General features: G+C 39.4%; 1 protein-coding gene across 3 annotated transcripts in view; it reads right to left on the bottom strand.

Moving 5' to 3' along the window:
- Positions 1–15,057, bottom strand: part of MOB3B (MOB kinase activator 3B) — an 86,320-nt gene that overhangs the window by 70,402 nt on the left and 861 nt on the right. Inside the window, exons 2-3 of one of the 3 annotated variants that reach the window (XM_042829431.1) lie at positions 13,946–14,045; positions 3,408–3,652 (exon numbers count right to left, since the gene is read on the bottom strand). The exons of 1 other annotated variant lie outside the window; for it this stretch is intronic. The gene's annotated coding sequence lies outside the window, so the exon portion shown is untranslated. The remainder of the gene's footprint in view (positions 1–3,407; positions 3,653–13,945; positions 14,046–15,057) is intronic. One more of the 3 variants, XM_042829432.1, reaches the window with a different exon arrangement.

Raw genomic sequence — 15,057 nt, 5'->3', positions numbered from 1 at the left:
ACATTTGAACTTATCTAGATGGTTCTCCAATTGATGTTAGTTTTGTATTCTACCACAGTGAATTGTTTTCTTGTACAGTGTTTCTCTGGATCAGGTTAAAATAAAAAAAAGAAGAAAACACATCTCTTTCAAGCTGAATTACTCCACTGAACAAAGGAATTAGCTCTCTACTTGATAATGTCATATCTGAAGCTTACAATCACAACAAAAATAAGAGAAAAATAATTTAGTTCAGGAACCTACATTGTTCATGGCCCCATGATGAAAACCACTTACTGTTATTTACAAAGATATACGTTACAACAATATGTATTACTTATCAAGATATTCCTTATCAGAAATTATACTCTTACCTTTGATACTCCCTGTTCAAAACCCAAAGGCCTATGCACATATCCCATCCCAACTCTCTTTACAGGGGTGCAAAATTAGTTCTTCCACCCAAATTCTATGCAGAATAAAGCGGTGCAGCGCTGAGCACACAGTGATGGGAGTTCCTCTCTCTACTTACCCAAAGCTGGGAGAGGACAGGTGCATCATGTAATTATTGTTTGCTTGGCAGCTAACCACAACTGTCAACACCCTTCCTGTGGAGCACTTCAAATGAACTTCAAAAAGAGCTCTCACCAAGTTAATGAATGGACTGAAATAACATCTCTATAAAGTACAGGAAGCCCAAAACAAGAATCATAGAATCATAGAATCACCAAGGTTGGAAAAGACCTAAAAGATCACCCAGTCCAACCGTTCACCTATTCCCAACAGCTCCTACTAAACCATGTCCAATACTGCAGTAGCATTATCTCTCTGCTTAGCAGAATATTCTTTAACATCAAATAGGAAAGGATGGGAGGAAAACTTTACCTCTTTCAGTACCACAGAAATTTGATATAGGTTTCCCCAAAAAGTTACTTTTCTTTGTGACCTCACCAAGACAGAAAATGAAACTAGAGTCCTGCAAGTGTTTGCTGTCCTCTGACACAGGGAGAGGAGGGCTCAACTCCGCTTACAAGTGAAGGACTTGGAACCAGCTGCAATGGTCAGACTGGTCAGACCAGCCCACAGCTGTCCTGGTTGCATGGCAACAAAATGCTGGTCAAAAAGAAGGGCCGTTTCTGGCACACTCAGTGGAGTAAGAAGTCAGTAAAGCAGAGAAGAGGTAAAAAAACAGACTGCTCTCTCCCTGCAAACAACTCACTGGTTGAGCTGTCCTCTCACAAAATTTGTCCTCCAAATTCAGCTTCACTCTGAAGAGTGATCTGGGAGGGAAACAAAGACCCACACAGACGCTACACAAGCAAATGACCTGTCTGTAGTGTAAAGTGTAACTACTGTGTTTACTTCAAGGTCAACCCACCATGAAATTAGCACCTACCTTGCTCTTGTTATGAAAATACTTCAGCTGTCTTGAGGAATACTGCAAACAGTAGAAGCTAAAGACTGCTCTGAGCTCAGACAGATGTTAAAAAGGCCAAAACATCTACTTCACAAAATCAATTACATTCCATTTCACCTCTTCTTCTACTGTCTGAGTTATGAACAGAAAGATAGGCACCACAGAACAGCATCAATCAGAATTGTTTTCACACCTTAATCAATGGCAGCACCACAAAGGAGTGCACTATGGACTCCTGTTCTTCTGTACCAGAATCTCTTACTTTCTCAACCATATCTACTGGACAAAGGTAATTCTTCTCTCTTATCTTTAAATTACTATGGTGTAAGGAAAGATACTACTGTTGTGTAGATGCTTACAGAACACTTGTAGTTTATTGTGTTAACATGAGGTATCATCAGAGGTAATCAGAACTGCCAACACGGTGAATTACAAGGATTCCCCTGGAACCACCTTGTGGTTTGGGACCTGGAACTTCACCCATTCAATACAAGGATGCTGCAAGGGAGATAAATCCTGCTGCATAAAAATCAGAGCAGGGCAACACTCATAACTAAAATCTTCCGGTCCTTGAAATACGATTTGCATTTTTAATCCCATAGTAAAATAACATTCTCTCTGTTTAACTTCTCCTCTAACTAGTACTAGTACTAAATTTCTATTATAAATCTCTACAGAAGCATCAGTGGAATTTAAAGTCTGTTAAAAAAGAAGATTTAGGAAGGAATGCAACTCACTGGGTTTCCAGGTCAGGTTAGTTCTAGCAAAAAGGAGTGCTGGGCTAACAGGAATTTCATTCACAGAACCCAGTTTTAGTCCCTCCAAGAAGTCATCAACCTCTCCAAAAACTTGCTAATCTCACCAGTAGAAACAATTGCAGCTTTTCAGCAGCCTTCTGCTTGCTACATTCAATGTCCATTCCAATGCAGATGGCATCCACACAGATAATCCAAAACAGAATCATGGTTCACAAGGAGTGACCACCAGGTCACTGCTTAAAAAATTTCTCTTGTATAATCATATTCTTACATGTGTCATACAGGCATATTTCCAGGCCTGCTATGAAAGATAATGTCTTATTTCTTCTTCATAATGATCTTCAGTGAGTATCAGTATTTCAAGCAGTTGTTCAGACAGTTCATGAATGGTTGCAAAAGCTAACAAATTTCTGCAAAAGGATTTCACAATTTTTTCAACAGGATCTATGCAGACAGGTACTACATTCTGGAGTACTACCTCTTCTAGACTTGATCATTTCTTAACAAAGCAAAAAGGTTAGAAAACCAAGGCCAGAGTAGTATGCCATGTATGTTCAGTGCCAATCACTATGCAACTGGGCCTAGTTGATAGCACCACAGCCTGTTGTGGCAGTTTGCCATAGTACTTCTGCTTGCTTAACGTGCAGGTATCCAGATGGAAACTCAGCCATCTACTGCTTTTTATTCTGTCAAGGACTTTAGAGCTGTCTTTCCTGCATCCTTTGAAATAAGATTTACAGTGAACTGGCTTACACTTTTGGCACATCAAAAAAACTGTCCTGAATGCCATCCAAAAGGCTGACCTGTCATGTGCTAACCTGCTCACTTGCCTGTTGTGTGCTGAGCCATTTCAGAACATGCATTGTTGCCAAAAGCCTAGACTGCTTACTAACTGCACTGTTAATGTTAAATGCATATGGCCCAGCCACTAATTTCAGTAGTATTACCCTCTTGTATAGACCAAACAATCTCCTAATGAGCAAAATTGAAAAAGGCTGGAAAATCCACCTAACTCTGTTACAGATAGTCTTGAACAAAATCCCAAGTAGCAAAACACCAAGTACCAATAGTTCTCCACTCTGGAGTGAAGAAAACATCAGCAGTTTAAACGAAAGCCATCGGATTTACTGAGGAATAATAATAATAGTTCTAGAAGGTCTGAACTATTTCTTATGCAGCATGAGGTGTGAGAATGGATGGACCACAAATATTTCTACATACAAGGCAGATGGAAGAGATGTGGATATACTTACATGTAGCAACATGAGCTGTTCTCAGTTTGGACCAGCCTGCTGTAGAAACCTCAGCAATCCAGAATCCTGCTGGGCTTCGAGAGATCACAGCCCACAGCAGCTGTTACTTGACAACTCATAAGACACAGAGAGAACAGTCTTCGTGACCGTTTCACATTCAGTCCTTCAGCCAAGATCACTATCAAGGCAGGTTATCAGAGCTGCTGGTAATGACGGTAATGACCATTTTCATAGTACAACCATCTCTACAGGGAAAACAGAGCAAATTTGGAAGGTTAACATTTACCTTGCCCGGCTGGTTAGAAGAAAAATAAAGTAAGAGCAAGGCTGGTTATCATTCCTGTTGATCAAGTCAACATCTATGCTATACTAACCTCACTTGACATGTGCCCATGAAAATCCGCTGCTACTACACTTTGCAACAATGCTTAATTCTGTAGGCTTGTTATCCATGTGTGTTACTAACTTTCAAGGTGTAATGTGGAATTATACCTCAATTATACTTCATGACCTCCTAGAAAAAGAGCCTCCAAAATTCAATTACCTATATGCTCCCTTCAATAACTTTCCCAATCACCATCCAATTTCAACAAAATTTGAGAGAGCTTTTCAAACCTCAACATAATTACAGCCCTCCACAGTTCACCCAAATTAGCAACTGGACAGAGAAGAGACCCAGCTCACTGAACTCACTAAGGAAAAACCTAATCAATCATTCAGAAAATTAGTTCAGAAAACATATGGAATTGAAAATTAGCTTCAGGTAGGTCTTCTGTCCTACTTTCTGAATGCTTTCACAGAACACTAAAAGGAGTTGAGGAACTGAATGAAAGAAGGTCATGAACTGCCTTCAGTAGCTAAAGAAGTAAATTTCTAGAAATTGTAAATAGACCTGGCACACATAGCTATGTCTTCATCTCAACATGCCTGGGCAATTCTGCATCACTAGCAGCCTTCCAACAATCATGCCACATTGTTCAAGACATTTCTCACCAACTGCCATGCTGAAATAATTCATCAGCAGTATAAAGAAATTATTACATCAGAACAGCAGTCACCCTTCACTCAAGATAAATGACAAGAAATAGTCTACTTCTACAGCCTCTTTGTAGCCTCTGAAGCTTCCAGTTCTCACAGAGGCTGATTAACATGCAACAATGATGTGTATCTGGTATCAACCCTGTAGGAAGAAGCACAGCAGCACACATCACAGTTAACAATCTCAGATTTCACTTAGTAAGGTTCTCATTCTTTAACTGGTTTGATTTGAAACAGTTTTGAAATGTCCTATATTCTGCAGCCAGTTTCAGGTCCAAGTACTTGAAATACAGAACAATATAGCTAAAGCTTCCCTCTCCCAGGAAACTGGGACATTTTGGATGTCATGATGACACAAGGTCACACAACTCCAGGTTGCCTTCTATGCAGCACAGGCTCCTCAGTTTAAGACACCATCCTCTTAGTCTCACATCTCTTTTTAAAAAGGTCTGAAAGCAAAGGAATCCAGTTGAAATTGCATGCATCAAACCAAAAGACAAGAAAAGGCAGCATTTCCCTTGGAGGTGCTACCATGGGAAATTAGCAAGATCAGATCTTCCAACCCAAACATACCTTCTCCAATATCCTGAAGGGTGCCAGCTGATGAAATCAGGTCATATTCTTCTGCTAACAGCCATGCTTTCCTAGTCCTCCCTATGTGCCTGCACCAGTTCTATCCTAATTAGCCTCTCCGATTGGCAAAAACAAGATTTTTTTTTTTTTTTTTTCCTCCACAGGGAGAGGGAAAGGGTTTGGCTTCTCAGACAGATTTGTTTGGGGGCCAAAAAAGTCCTAAGGCCAAACAGAAGAGAGACAGGATTACACCTCTAGGTACAAGACAACTATTACATCAGTTTGCCTGCGTGTGGTAAAACATCACCTTAAGCTCCATATCATCTGCAACCCGTTACAAGTTTACTTCCCAGAGCAGTTAAACTGACAAAGATCTCTAAAAACACATGCAGCATGAAACATTTCCTCTGCAGCTGGGGGTAAACAAGTTGGCTGGGTAGAGCTTTTCCTATCACCCCTATTGGATTCAGTGATTCAGGCCCGAGGGTTTTTCACATCTCAGACTCCATACACAGTGATGTTTGCAGTCTTCCCAGAAATGAGAACACCAAGTGAGCCTTATCCCCTGGACTTGTGAGGCACCTTGGTTTATCATCCACTACAGCAACATTCCACCACACAAACATACAAATTTATTAAGACTGGTACTAAGTACTGCAAGTGAGAAAGCATTAGGAACTATATAACTCTTATATACTATATATACTCTTATAACTACATAACATCTTCACAGAAATAGTTTTGAGAGTGATATTCTACTGGTTGCCAAGATGGATGAACAATCATGTTAGACTGTTTATAAAAACTCATTGCAAGCAGATGAGAACAGCAGAGTCACAGACATCTAACACAACCAGTTTGACAGAGCAGCCAGATGGAAATTCCCTCAGAAAACCACAAAGCCTCTGTAGGGCATTCCACCTCTGCTTTTCTGGTAGGTTATGACCTCTTTATTTTCTCAATGGCAGACATGGCACTAAAGATCAATCTTCTTTCTATCCCTGCAAGCGTTCCTCTGCTTTTACAGCCCCCAATAACTTACATACAGGGTGAGGTGGGTACTTCATAAGCACTTAGATGAGACTGAATTTCCTGCTGGTCCCTGGCTGAGAGAAAACGACCATAATTTGTTAGGATAGGCAGAATCTGGCAGCCTAGCAGAGGTGAGGCTGCTCAGCTCTGAGCCTCCAGGTTCAACCAGCAGCTAGGTGCAGCATGCATTCTCAACAGGCAAACACATACAGTACATACACCATGTAAAACATATGGTACATATATGTGACCACATCAATTGCCAGCAGACACACAGAGCACTTGCACAAACACAACTTATGCCAAGAGTTTCATCCTGTTCTCTGTAGCCTAGTAGGACAGAGGTCTGCTAGTGGAGAACACATGCACAATGGGAATTCCTGCAGAAGCTAAGCTCAGGCACTGCTGGCTCCCAGCTATCTCTGGTTCCTGGCACCTGGACAACCAGCCTGCTTTTATCCTCTCATTTCTCTACCTTCACGTTTGTTCCTCCTCAAACAAAACCCCTAGGTCCATTCCTTTCCTTACCTCCTGCTTCTCCCCTAAACATCCCATAATAAAACCCACACAAACCCAAAGTGCTTATCCTCTTCATTCCACCACGTGTCCCATATCTCCAGCCAACAGACTCCAGCAATGCTCCATTTTGACAGGATTTGTTCCAGCCTATAGTGCTGAGGACGCTGCAGGACAGCCCTGGAACTGGCTTTTCTGCAGCCTTTCCTTTTATCTCCATATAGGAAAACTAAATGGCAATTTGAACCTAAGCATTATCTAGGTGAATTCAGACCTGGGATCTCAGTTCTCTCCAGTTCCTTCTCCTAAACCTGTTGCTTTAGCTCCCATCTAGCTACTAAAGTTTCACATCTTCAGCTTCTGTGACACAAAATGAGATCCACAGTGCAAAAGTTCTTTGACCATCGGTGAACCACAACTAAGCCACTGTAAGAACAACCACACCTCTCACAAACTTACAGATTCTATAACAGAATGATCTTGGTTTTGACAACACCAAAAATATTTCCTCATTAGAAAAAAGCAAGTTATTCCAGAGACTTCGATTCCTTTGACCAAACTCCAGAGAACTGCTTGAAGGAAAGAATGGGATGCAATGCTTGGGAAAACATGAAGCCCTGAAACAAATGCAGAGATCTCCCCTTGAAATGCTTTTCACAACAGCCAAGTAAGTAATGGATCATCCATGAAGTCACAATGACAAGAAGATGGCAGATGACTGAGGATGTGATTATTCTATACGGTGTGTAAACAGAATGCAAAAAGAAAAACAAAACAAAAAAAAATGTTCAGCAACAGATTGGATCCAACTCTGCCTTGAAACATTAAGCTGTTTTTCTGTGTTGCTTTTGAAGATGAAAGGATGGGTCATCACCTATCACTGTTGTTCCATTTAGAGCAACAGAGCCATGTATATGCATAACAAACTGAAATTCTGTCCTAAGATTTTTAATGCAGATAGTGAAACCATCTGAAGGTGAAATGAATTGGCATGTAATTCTTGACTGAATTATCAAAACCAGGGCCAGTCATTAAAACTGCATCAGAGTGATTTCTCCTGTAGTACTGTACAGACATTCTTAATGTACTCCTATAGCTGTAAGTTACAGCTGAATCCAATTTATTTCTTTAATTTCATACAATGACTTGTAAGTACACAATTACTATAACTTAAATGAACTCTCCCTACACACTTCCAGCAGTGCACTGAGGTCAGATTCAGCTCACAACTTAGCCCAGTCAAGTCAATTAAAGCTAGAATCTTCTGACATTCCAACCACAATTGAAAAAGACATCCTCTGCTATCTTGGTAACTCTCACTTCAAGTCAACATCAAAAAGCCAGAGAAACATGTATTTGATACTGCATTAGACTGTGTCTCGTGACTACTGTGTGCACTGTGTCCTGCAGTCTTCAGTGATGTAATTTCAGGAGATCTCACGGTTACCATCTTGTAAAAGTTTCAGTAATCTTTTATGACAGTACATTTCAGTTTGATATTCTGATCTTCCTAACACCACATGCTAACTACAGTTTAGCTTAAACCATTCTGATATTGGCACAGACTTAAAGAAAATGTAAAAATACACAACGAAGGCAATGCCTCCAACTAAGTTTAGATCCCTCATGTCTAGAAGTCATACATATTTGTACTAAGCCATACAAACAGAGAAAGGAGCAAAATAATAATTAAAAAGCAAACAAAAAAAAAACACGACACCTTAGCAGAGTAAGACAAGTATTGGAAGATCTCACTGATGGACTTCTGTGGCAAATCCATGCATTAAACCTACCATGTACTTCTCCATTCTCTGTACAGAATTTCAATCAAGAAATCAATACTTCCTACAGTTTCATTCATAAATCAACTTCTCTGAAGACATCTAGCTGTAAGTAATTAATGAAAAAAACCACAATATTACTATCAGCAGTAGCAAAACAAGAAGAATAACAGGAGTATCACCATGTCAGTAGGTTTCTACTGCATAACTGCTGAAGCCATCACGTGTCTCACTAGAGAAACTGCTTATCCATAGCAATCCCTCAGTCTGTCACATCGTAAGCACTAACAGGATAATTTTAGCAAAATATTTCCTCAGAATTCCTTTGCTGCTCACATCAAACATTCTTGAACTTCACCTTTTTCCATATTCTCTTTGAAATAACCCTGTAATTATGCATGATGAATTACATGAGGACACATCCTCTGGCTCTGTAAACTCTGTACACTTCAGTCACCAAATAACTTAGCTCACGTGAAGATTTAGCAATCTTTAAATTCCCACAAGAGGCAAGTATGCCTACTAACTGCCTTATAACTTTTTCTTATCTGAAAATCCAACACTGGTTCCAACTGATACTCTATCAGAAAGTTTTTTGTTTTGCAGTTACCAGAGCCAGCTAAGTGGGCTGACAGTCATAATGGAAGAAGCCAACAATCCATAGAAATACAGCAATTTGCTAATGCACAATCAGGAGCTGCCATATCAGCTAAGGACTAGTATTTCAACCTGCAATGCTTATGCAGCACAATCTTGGTCTTATAATCACTGCAGGCTGTGAAATTGTTTGGGACATGTTAGTTAACCTGAGTACTAGCAGTTCTACTACCAGCTGGCCCACAAACTTAATATTCACAGAATTACTGCCCTGATTTTAGGATGTATGTTCCAGCATCACAATGGCTATGGTGGCCCCCAAAATAGGACATTTTGCTACCAACACAAACTCTCAGGGAGTCTGGACTTACTTATCGTCACAGGAGGAGGCTTCAGAACAGAAGCTGTCTTACTCTAGATGTAAGCAAGCCCTCATCAGTAACCTTACAGCATGGTTGACAGCTGTCAAAAACCAGGTTCAATCAGCTGGTTATGCAGTAGAAGGAAGCCTCTCTGAGCAGCAAATTATCACAGATAATAGATAAAAAAGCATCTGTCCTCAAAGCTGTGTATATTTTTTCCAACATAGTGATAGCAACAAATACCCTAGTGAGTCAGTGCTTGTGTCAATAAAAAAAAGGGCTCTTCTGCTAATAAAACATTAGCTACTTCCCAAACAAAACAATTTGTCCTACAAGACATCACTTTTTAAAATCAATGAAATGAAATTACATCTTGCTTAGGATGGATATCTGTTAGCCACAAATGTGATTCTTTTTTCATACTCTTTGCCAACTTCAGCATAAAAGCAAAACTTCTCAGCATAAAGCAAGGCTGTCTGTTTAAGTATAAATAAGATGAAAAGTCCTTATCAGATGCTAATCTGCCTTTGTTCACTGACCAATCGCTTACTCTTCCTTCAGTTAATAAAGTTATTGAAAAAATAAGCAATATTTTGCAACTAAAAGAAATTGAAACCAACAATAAACTGGCAGAATCACTGTTGATAAAAACACAGCTCTTACAAAATAATTAATACCTAACAAGTCACGCAAGAAAATCAGAGTAATAAAAGAGCAGCATCTGAATACAGAAGAGACAAGAAGAAACTACAGGCTTGCAGACCAGCACAACAAGGATAGAACTGACAGATTCATCACCATGACCATCTTGGTTCAGAGAAGTTTACTGCGAGTTTGCATTACTTTGGCACTATATATCAAAATCTCACACCACATTTGCTTTCACCAAGGAATCAAAATGAACCACCAGAACATGAACCTCCTACACAAAATGGGTGGATATTTTTCTCATCAGTGTCTCAATGAAACAATTGATTTCAGATTTCCCAGGGAGATCATGAAGATCACACAAAAGAATACAACAGTGGTCATCTATGAGTTCCTCCAACAGACTTTTCAGCTATTTAGCAAAAATCACCCCAAAGGTGTTTGGAATACAAGCAATATTGAAAAATTTCAAAATGGAATTCATCAGCAAATTGAAGAATTAGAGATTTGTTTGTTGGAAGAACGACCAAGGGCATGGAACAGCTTTCAGATGCAGATGCTAAAGAGCAGTACCCTCAGTATGAAGAAGTACTTCCAAAGAATCACCAGCTTCCTTAAAGATAGGCAATACAGCCACTGTTCCTGGGACGCCGTGCAAACAGAACTGAGATCATGCCTCATAATTTTTGACAGCCTTATGAAAATCACACATCAAAAAAAGGTAAAAATCTTTTGTATTTGTGTTCTTGTCAGGCACTGGTAAATTCTCCCTTCTTGGAAGGTTTTAAATCTCTACATTTGAAATATTTTCAGATCAGATTTTCGGTACTTCAGACTTGTAGACAAAATATTTGGTGCTCTGAGTTAAGCACACAGAATACTTCAGTGAAAGGACAGTTGGTATCACCAGCTGCTGTTGGAGATGAACTTTTTGAAAACATGGGGGTCATCCTGCTCCTACATACTCCTTCTCTACACTATAAATGTATTCTCTGGTCTTTTCACAGAATATGTCTATTGCTTAACAGCATGAAGCTCTTGCATGAGGACACTGTTCTAATACACTGTAGCCCTGCATCATTTCACTTATGCAGAAAGAAGACCAAGATGCAGACATGCATGAAGAAGGCAAATCCTCCTGGAGTCCTGATGCAGTATAGATCTTAATTTACAAAACAGACAAGATTAATCAGAAAACATTTACTGTATGGATATGGATGCAAACAAGTTTATTTTACTCCTCTATCACCTTTGCTCCTCTCATTGCAGAGCCAAGGAGTGTTTCAAATAATTGTCTTCATCAGTTTAACTGCTTCCCAAAATACCTTGAAAACCTTTGGGCTTTGGTACCACTCCTCATGTACTACAATACTGTATGGTTTTCAGAATGCTTTTTTATATGCTTCAGATTTCTAATGATATCTGATTTCCCAAGTATGTTCATCACAAATGGTACATGTTCAATTGGAATGCAAGAGGAAAAGTTAAAACAATATATCTAATAGGGGAATGTGAAGAAAAAGAGCAAATACTCAAGGACATGAAGTTCAATACACTGCTACTGTTACCTAAGCACAGACTCTCAGCACTTTGTCAGAGAAGTGTGAGGGTTGACAGCAACTTTTATCACATCCTCCCCTTTTTAAAATCCATTCCCCACTCAGGAAAAAAAAAAAAAAACAAAAAAAAAACCTAACAGAATAGCTACAACTGCCTGATTTTTGACATTTAAACATTGAGCTAAGGAGACAAAGCCAATAAAGCCCACACCCTCCATTCCCATACACTCCTTTTCAATAGAAATGAGGGGAGAGGGAACAAATTTCAGACTCCTCCATATACATCTGCTCTCAATCACCAAGGTAAGAGGTCAACTCTTTCACAGGTTATATAGGGAACATAAGACCAATTAGTAACGCTTAACACATAGTTAATGTTCAGTTTGCAACAACCTCATTAATCAGCCTCCGAAGTGGAATCTTTGTTCTGTTCATTTAAGGACTTTGCAACTAAAATGAGATCAGGGCGATGTTTCATGGCAGTATGTTCAAATACATTCCATTATGACTTTGCCTTAATTTTTGCTTTTTACTGTAGGCAATCCTACTTGATTTTGCATATCCAACATAAATAACTTGAAGAACTGCAACCCATGAAGTTAAGGTTTCCCTAGGCACATATTACACATGGAGTAATGTCCAAGACAGTGCTTTCCAAATCTGCACTTGGATTTCAGAAAGGTCAGAAGTCACCACAAGTTACAGTAGATATGACTGGACTTCAGCTCACACATTCTACTACATTCTTTTAATTCTTCGTGGGATAAAAGGATATTTTTCTGACAGCCTGTGAATAAAAGCCCATCCCTGGGCAATTTGGAAGTACTGGCTTCTTTCATCTGCTCTTCCAAGGAAGTGCTTTAATTAACCTTATACACATATGCCTATTAACTTGTGAGCATTACTATCAGTTGTGACTGACACTTCCAGATGCTCTTATACTTTGAAAAGGGTAAATGAGACTGTAAAGCCAAACACTCATTAGTCTGGTCCAGTATTAAATGGGGAGGTTGGTAGCCTTGCCTGTGGCACTGGGAGTTGGAGATCAATGATCCTTGAGGTCCCTTCCAACCCCAGCCATTCTGTATGATCCTGTGATCAGTACAGAGATTCAAAATCACTTACAATTTCCTTGAAGGAAAAACTTAACTACATCTTCAAATCTGGAAGCTGGACAGCTTCTTGACTGTTCTCTTTGGTAACAGAATATAAAGGAGGATTCTGTATTTTGCAAAGAAGTACAAACCGAAATGTTGAGTGCTAGCTTTTGTACCATACTGTACTGGTCAGTGAATGGCTGGATCACTTTGATAGATGCAAATGACAAACTGCATTATGCAAACTATGTTTTGTATGACTAAAGGGTGAGAAAATATAGCCCTCAACCATGTTTCTTTGGTTTCAGCATACTGACAATGCTATTGGGCAAGGTTTAAGCCTCCTAATCAGTTTAAGTGTCTGTTCAGCACTCACTCCAATACAATTTACAGACTACATTCATTTATCTGCTTGTATTTGTATTAAAATATCAGTGCTGTGTAATCATGATTGATGGTTTTTTGTTTGTTTGTTTTTGTACTCTCAAATGGTAATAAATGCAAAGTTACAAAAAGAAAAATCAAAAACCAACCCTCACTACAGAGGCGAAAGACTCATTTTTAAGCCTACAGGGGTCAAGTGAAGTAGTCGGATATACCAAACTTTACTAGCCATGCAATTTGCTACGGTCTTTCTGAATTAAATTCTTGTACCTTTTAATAACACAAGCATAAATTCAGTCTTCACACGAAAACAGAAAATGCATTTTTTCTGACTATGATGGTGTAGTAAGGAAATGCTATGAACAGCAGAAGAGGCAGATTTTTTATATCTGAACAAAGATTTCTTTGCTCAAACACATCTTGGAAAATTTCTAATAATCAGACTGAAAAGCCCCCTTCTCTCAAAAAGCATGTTTCCATGAAGGTATTTGATAGGTTAAGTCTCTCTTTAATTCTTTTTTTATTTAAATTAAATCAGATTAAATTTATGACTACAAGTCATGATGACCCAATTTAATATCATTCCTCCTTCCCCAACTTTTTTTCAGTTCCACATTCTCTTCCTGTTCTAACATTTATTGAACCTTTTCCTCAGTTCAGAAGAGAAAATAAAATGTGGCAACAAGATTTAATAATTACAGGGAAAGCATGGTTACTGTCTAATCTGTTACTTACTGTCTAACCTAAACTCCTTTAAACAACAGCCTCTTTGTAAGCCTGACTCTTACATCCTTAGCCATTCTGTCCTTCATTTGTAAGTGTGCTTTTCCTTTTCTTTCTTAGTAATGAGCTAATGACCCATCAGCAAATACTGAATTAATAAGCTACTACTTCCCTGGAAATTTACCTGTTCAGTAGTTAGGATTAAAATTCCAGTTATATCCTACCCACCTCCTCAACTTCCTGTCTGATCTCATTTCACCTCCACAACTCAGAATAGGCTCACAGGACTCATGCCTGCCAGAGGTACCATCAAAATGCTGATAATATCCTAAAAGAGAAAAACAAAAATAACAGTGTTTAGCATATAAACTATTCCATCTGAGATCTCAGTGTGTCTGACTCATAGGAAAGATTAAATATTTAATGAAGAACTGTGCCACGTGGTTTTCCTGTAACACTTTTAAACATTATTCTGAAACATCTCTGAGGTCCATGTTTCCAGAGCACTCAGCTCTCCTCACTTTTCTGATCCAGAACACAAGTACTTTCCTCTGGGATCTTGAATGGTGCTGAGTACTTTGCTGGCAGCTGATAAAGAAGCATTTGCTATGATGGAAGTATCAGCAAAGGAGCCGAAGTGATTTGGTCCAGCCCCAAGTTTCATAACACTCATGGGCTCTTAGCAGCCCAGACTACTCCACCAGCACTGAAGCAAACAGCACTAAATCATAACTAACTCCTAGTCACCTGATGCCAAACAATGCCACACTATAATGCTATATCCACCTCCTAAAAGGAGGCGACTCTTCAGTCAGCTTAAGGGCACCCTGTCTGTCTTGTATCTCTCTTCTTTCTGTCTCACTGAGATGTGCACACTGTCTCTGCTACAAAAGAACAGATTATTCCTCTTTTGTGTCCGGAAAACTCTTTTGTGTCCCCTTAGAGAGGAGAAAGCAAAGCTGTCACAAATGTTGGTCCACCCAGAAGAATGCAGATCTTAGCACAAGTTGCTTGGCTATAGTGGGATGGAGAGGATCAGGTTCTCCACGTATGTGCTGGACAGCATCCTGGGCATAAACTGCCCAGTTTGAGGAGAAAATATTGAAGACTTTCTCCTTCCGTTCCTCTCTTCACAAGCAGTGACGTTATACCTTATTATACACAAGTGATAGCCCTGTGTGAAAATGCAGTTACAAACAGCTTAAGGAATAGAAACAATCCTGTTTCCTATGGGATAAATTACTGCAATCCGAGCAGAGATAGGAAGGATTCTCAGCCACCCTTTATCCATCCGATAAGCAGAGGCAACTTGTTCTTGCACCGGCTTGGTTCCAGCATCG

The sequence above is a fragment of the Centrocercus urophasianus genome, unplaced genomic scaffold, assembly GCF_019232065.1.
Source record: "Centrocercus urophasianus isolate 14NV4802_14NV808 unplaced genomic scaffold, USGS_Curo_1.0 seq_31, whole genome shotgun sequence".
Lineage (NCBI taxonomy): Eukaryota > Metazoa > Chordata > Aves > Galliformes > Phasianidae > Centrocercus > Centrocercus urophasianus.
This window is presented reverse-complemented; position numbering and strand designations above follow the sequence as displayed.